Below are 7,053 nucleotides of genomic sequence, written 5' to 3' on the forward strand. Positions count from 1 at the left end.
ATTTATGTGTTTGAAAGATTTGTATTTTATGCTACTGGATCCGTGGTTAGTAGTGCAGTTTTAATAAGGGGGCATAGTGGCCTTTTTCGGGACGTGGGTATTCGACCTTTGTGTTGGTGGGAATTCGGGATTAAGACCTATAGACTCGGGTATTTCATTTAATTTTTTTTCGAATCTGAGAATGAATACTTTTTTTCTGGAAATCTGAATGACACTTGCTTTTTTAATCGACAATGTATTTGTTGAATTTGAAAAAATTATATTTCAAGACAGTTGGTATTCCAGTGGGTACTAACTGTGCATCACTTTTGGTCGAATTGTTTTTGTACTCGTATGAAGCAGAATTCATCCAGAACCTACTTATAGACAAAAAGAAAAACATCTTGCGAAACTCTTTAATTTTACTTTCAGAGATATTGATCATGTCCTATCACTGAGTACCCCATATTTCAGTCAGTACATGCATCTCATATATTCCATTGAATTTAAAATTATGGATACTACCGATAATAGAAGAATAGCTTCGTTCCTTGATCTATTCCGCAATATAAACACAGATGGATGACTTCATACTAAAATCTATGACAAACGGGATGATTTCAACTTTCCATTATCAATTACCCATATCTCAGCAGTATGTCTTATGATCTGTTGTTTGAATTCTGTGTTTTCGGTTCATTCACATAAGTCTGATTTGTCAGTATAGTCTAGTTAATTTCAATTTTCCATGTTTTTCCGTAGATCAAGTTAGAGTTGTGTTAGTCCAAATAATTATGACGTCGTCACAACATTAATCAAAAATATCACTCCAAGACCCGTCGTAATCACGATAATTATTTGGCTAGTGTTGTGAAGATAAATTTAGTTTTTTTTTTTATCGTTTCATATAATTGAATGAATTTCAAGATTATATATACGTCACAAATTATGTCACTGTGATTTTACTGTGCTGTTGTAAAATGAAGATGTACGTTGTTATTCTGCAGTTAACATGTTGAAATATACTATTAGTTATTTATGTGTTTCTCTGTGCTACGTGTTCTTCTGTTTGTTTGTACCGCATTCCTGTCACGTAGTGTTGTCATTTTACCGATATTTATAACGTTCCATATAAGCGGGATGTTTGGTTAGTCATAAAACAAGGTTCAATCCAATTTTTTTTCTTAAATTGGTCTGTTTTAAGTCAGAATATGGCAGTTGTTATCAAATAGTCAGTTTCTATGTATTGTGGCGTTTGATTTTTGTTGCACCTCAGTGTTTCTGCTATTCCGTTGTTTTCCTCTTATATTTTATGTGTTCCCTCGGTTTAGGGTTATATGCCTATATGCCTTTTTGTTTCATATGTGTTTGTTTGTTTTATAGTGATTTAACACAATGTTGACTGCTGTACTATTTTTGACATTTTTACCTATTATGTCTGTATATTTTGTTCACGCATCGTTGTCAATATAATGGAATATTTTGCGACTGTCAAAAGAGATTTAGCTAGCGATAAAACCAAGTTTAATGCACCATTTTCTACAAAAGAAAATGCCTGTATCAATTCAGGAATATGACAGTTGTTATCTATTCGTTTGATTTGTTTGGGCTTTTGATTTTGTCATTTGATTAGGGACTTTCTGTTTTGAATTTTCCTCGGAGTTCAGTAATTTTGTTATTTTACTTTTTACAGCAAATTAGCAAAGTAGTTGTAATTTAATCAATTGCATTATGAAGTGTTCGACCCCATCTCTGCTTGAAAGGCAAATACAAAATGACATCATGAAAGAACTGATAAACGAATGGACTTAGTGGCCTTCTAGATTAAAGGCGCAGGTCAAAGAAAAACAATAATACTTTCTCTTGGTTAGATTTTCACCAAAATCATTTGAAAATGGATAGCTGTAAAGAAAAGGGTTGAAGCTTTATGTACAACGAACTTAGAATAATTCAATGTAGAACTTGGAAAATCCACAGATTTGGCAAGCCATGACTCAATCGTGCAAAGCCTATTGTGGCAAGCTTTCTGTCGTTTTTTAGTTGGAAACAACAAATTCGATATAGACGGTTATACCTTCTATGGACACAACAGACTGGATAAGCATCATAAGAGAAGCGTGGCTCAGGTGGAGTTGGAGTATTTGTTAAAAGTAATATTGAAGATCAATTTAAAAGTTAAAATTTTAGATAAAAAGCGTAAAAAGGCATTATTGGGCTAAATTTTGATAATGAACAGGAAACTTTTTGTATATGCGTATGTTATTTACCACCAACAGGCTCAAGTCGCTCAAATGGTCGAGAACAGTTTTATACAGATCTTACTAATCAGGTATATATCTATCAGAACATTGGACAAATGTATATAGCTGGTGATTTCAACTCGAGATGCTCAGATTTCATTGAAGGAGTTGATGATGATACACTAAGAAAGGTGATTGATTATAGTTCAAATTCAAATGGTGATTTATTAATAGATTTCCTAGTCGATTGTAATTTATGCACGCTCAATTGAAGAATTTAACGTGTAAATCAAAATAAGGTAAATCAGTGGTTGACTTCATAATGACAACCCATGGACACATTCATATGTGCACTGACTTTGATGTTAAAATCATGTCTAATATTACCAACGAATTAGAATTACAAGACTTGAACAAAATACCTAACCATTCCGTACTTACTGTTTCTTTCAAGAGAGAATCAGCTAATCAACAAGATAAAACACCGTGAAACAAGACGTCGATGGTTGTTTTGTTGAATTTATTTCTGATGAAGTGAAATCCAAGAAAGGTGTAAAATCAGAAGGAGATCGCCAATGCAGGAAGTCAAAAGGAAAATCAAGATACAAACCATACTGGAATGGGAATCTCAAATTACTGTGGGATAAAACTGCGAACACGAACAAATATGGCTGAAATGGAAAAGATGTGGTACCAAAAAGAAACGTGTGCGAGAACAATTTCTCACATCGAGAAATACGTTCGATAAACTTTTGAGGAAGGAAAAACGAAGTTCAACAAGAGCTTTTTAATCTTTCGACAGAGAACAATACAAGAGACTTTTGGAAGAAAATTGTTAAATTAGGAATAGCTAATGACAGACGTTCTTCAATACCAATGGAAGTATTAACATCAGAAGGTAATGTGTGTAAAGATATAGGAAACGCAAGTATGAACATTTATTCAATGTAACTGATTGTAAGTACAACGAAGACTTTCTATGTACTATCCAACAGCAACTAGAAAATGGAATAACAGATCTTTCAGGAAAGGAATCAGAAATTTTAAATAATGATGTTTCGAATGATGACGTTAAGAAGGCTGTTTATCGAGCAAAACTTAATAAACCTAGCGGGCTCGACCAAATATGTGCCGAATTTCTTCGTAACAACTCGTGTCTGAATACTCTATTCAAGATTATAAATTATTCATTTGACAAGGGAGTTGTGCCTGCGACATGGAACAACATACTCATTAATTCAATATTAAAACCTGATAAAGATTATCGTGATCCTTTGGGTAATCGAGAAATAGCTGTGATGTCAATTCCCTGTAAGATATATGCAGATATTCTTAACACACGTTTATCATCTTGGTTAGAAGAAAATAACATCTTAGCCGATGAACAAAACGGCTTTAGAAAAGATCGTGGTTGCGTCGAACATTTATACTCTCCAACAAGTATTAAAACTAATGAAAAAATCGAAAGACTTTCAACGTTTGCTTGTTTCATCGATGCCAAAAAAGCATTTGATTCTGTAAATAGAGAGATTATGTGGTTTAAACTGATGTCAATAGGCATAAATGGAAAGTTTTTGCATGGATTATAGTCGCTGTATGTAGATGTTCGCTATGCTGTGTTAAAGTAAACGGCCATATGACCGATTTGTTTGGCGTTAATACGGGTGTAAAAAAGGCTGCCAAATATCCCCTACATTTAATATGGGTGTGAAAAAGGCTGTAAAATATCCTCTTCATTATTCTCTATTCAAGATTATAAATTATTCATTTGACAAGGGAGTTGTGCCTGCGACATGGAACAACATACTCATTAATTCAATATTAAAACCTGATAAAGATTATCGTGATCCTTTGGGTAATCGAGAAATAGCTGTGATGTCAATTCCCTGTAAGATATATGCAGATATTCTTAACACACGTTTATCATCTTGGTTAGAAGAAAATAACATCTTAGCCGATGAACAAAACGGCTTTAGAAAAGATCGTGGTTGCGTCGAACATTTATACTCTCCAACAAGTATTAAAACTAATGAAAAAATCGAAAGACTTTCAACGTTTGCTTGTTTCATCGATGCCAAAAAAGCATTTGATTCTGTAAATAGAGAGATTATGTGGTTTAAACTGATGTCAATAGGCATAAATGGAAAGTTTTTGCATGGATTATAGTCGCTGTATGTAGATGTTCGCTATGCTGTGTTAAAGTAAACGGCCATATGACCGATATGTTTGGCGTTAATACGGGTGTAAAAAAGGCTGCCAAATATCCCCTACATTTAATATGGGTGTGAAAAAGGCTGTAAAATATCCTCTTCATTATTCTCTATTCAAGATTATAAATTATTCATTTGACAAGGGAGTTGTGCCTGCGACATGGAACAACATACTCATTAATTCAATATTAAAACCTGATAAAGATTATCGTGATCCTTTGGGTAATCGAGAAATAGCTGTGATGTCAATTCCCTGTAAGATATATGCAGATATTCTTAACACACGTTTATCATCTTGGTTAGAAGAAAATAACATCTTAGCCGATGAACAAAACGGCTTTAGAAAAGATCGTGGTTGCGTCGAACATTTATACTCTCCAACAAGTATTAAAACTAATGAAAAAATCGAAAGACTTTCAACGTTTGCTTGTTTCATCGATGCCAAAAAAGCATTTGATTCTGTAAATAGAGAGATTATGTGGTTTAAACTGATGTCAATAGGCATAAATGGAAAGTTTTTGCATGGATTATAGTCGCTGTATGTAGATGTTCGCTATGCTGTGTTAAAGTAAACGGCCATATGACCGATATGTTTGGCGTTAATACGGGTGTAAAAAAGGCTGCCAAATATCCCCTACATTTAATATGGGTGTGAAAAAGGCTGTAAAATATCCTCTTCATTATTCTCAGTGTATGTAAACGATCTTGTCGATGAAATAAACAATCTGAATCTTGGTATCCCGATCAATGAGTCGTGCATTTTGTCTATCCTGTTATACGCTGATGACATTGTTTTTCTAGCACCAGATGGAGAATCCCTTCAACTGATGTTAATGTAGTCAACAATTGGTGTTCAAGGTGGAGATTGATTGTAAATTTTGAAATGACAAAGATAATACATTTTCGTTGTCCCGAAACCCCTCGATCAAACTTTGATTTTCTTTTTGGAGACTCAATTATTGATTATTGCAGTAAATATCGATATTTAGGATTGTGGCTTGATGATCATCTAAATTGGAAATTAACAGTGAGGGAAATAAGAAAGTCGGCAAGTACAGCACTCTCCTCACTTTATACGGATGCCGTATACGGTGCAGGAAATGCTTACCCTTCCGGAGCACCTGATTTCACTCCCGGTATTAGTGGAGTTCGTGTTGTTTCTTATTTATTATTTGTAACTGTTGATGTAAATTTCTTTTGGTTTTATGAATCTTTGTTTACTCCTTGGAATTGATTGTTATTGTCTTATACAAATGTCATTTCATGTGGCGATATGGACTATGACATATTTACAAAACTATATGAAAGCCTTGTCCAGTCTGATTTATTATATGGAGCGAGTATTTAGCGCATATTAGAACACAAACAATTTGAAATTGTTCAAAACAAAGCGTTGGGATACTACCTAGTTTTGAGACTGTATTTAAAAATTACAAATTTAGATGGAAATAGGCTCGTTAAAAGATACATGAATCGAGTAAATGAAAACAGCGCTCGTGGCATTCCCGTGAACTAAAAGTCATCAAAAAGTGACTTAAGTTGTTTGATAAAAGCTCAAAATATGACAATCCGAAATCCGTTTAGAGACTACCGTAGAACTTTATCAAACTTTCGTTGTGGCTCCTTACCGCTCGCCATTGAAACAGGACGTTATATCAAGCCGGTTACACCTTTAAATGAAAGAATTTGTCATTTTTGTGATGGAAATACGATTGAAACTGAACAACATGTTTTAATGAACTGTAATTTTTATTCGAACTTATGAGAGGAACTTTTAAATTCACCCATTCTATCAAATTATGTTTTATTATCTTGAGTGTAGAAGAGAAGCTTAATTATATTATGAGCTGTGATGAAATTCAATTTTTATAAGCTAAACATTGCGTTTAATGTTTTTATGTATAATGTTAGATTGTGACACTATAATTAACTAATTACTTACTTACTTACTCTATACAGAAAAGATTAAGAAGTGGTGCTAAGAAATGCAAAAGGATTCAACGGAAAGACTTTAGGTGTAAGAGAACAATTCCCTGAACACACTTGTGTGTATGCGTTTTATATTTCGTGTTCTCGTGTGTGTTCGATGTGCATGCTTTGTGTTTCTCTTCATTTATTTTCCGTGTTTCGTGTTGGCACTCTTAATTTCTCGTGCTTGTCCCGAATTTAATTGAAAAGTAAATCAAGAATTGATTTAAATTTAGTAGTATTGTACGTAAGGCTTGTTAAACAAAACTTCAAATTGGCTCTTGTCAAGTTTTGTTCCGACTTTGCTTATTTCATGGTCCCCTCGTACTTCTTTCGATCAACTATGAGCAAACAAAATACTACCCCAAGATATGCAATCAAATGCTTAGTGGCTTCTTCCATTTAAATGCGAAGCAGGCACCATCCTGAGAATTAACGCTTTAAAATGTGTATTTACAAGTGTTACTGGATCACATTGTATCTTAGACTTTAACGAAAATATTTTCATTAAATCTGGTTTTGCGAGAAATCAATATACTTTAGATTTTATGGAAGAATGCAAATTTTCTGCAAAGAAGGTTGGTAAAACTTTAATACACTCAAATGGAGTATATAGTACGGCAATAGATCATATACTGTACCCTGATCTTCTAAAA

Source organism: Mytilus edulis, chromosome 5 (assembly GCF_963676685.1).
Source record: "Mytilus edulis chromosome 5, xbMytEdul2.2, whole genome shotgun sequence".
Taxonomy (NCBI): domain Eukaryota; kingdom Metazoa; phylum Mollusca; class Bivalvia; order Mytilida; family Mytilidae; genus Mytilus; species Mytilus edulis.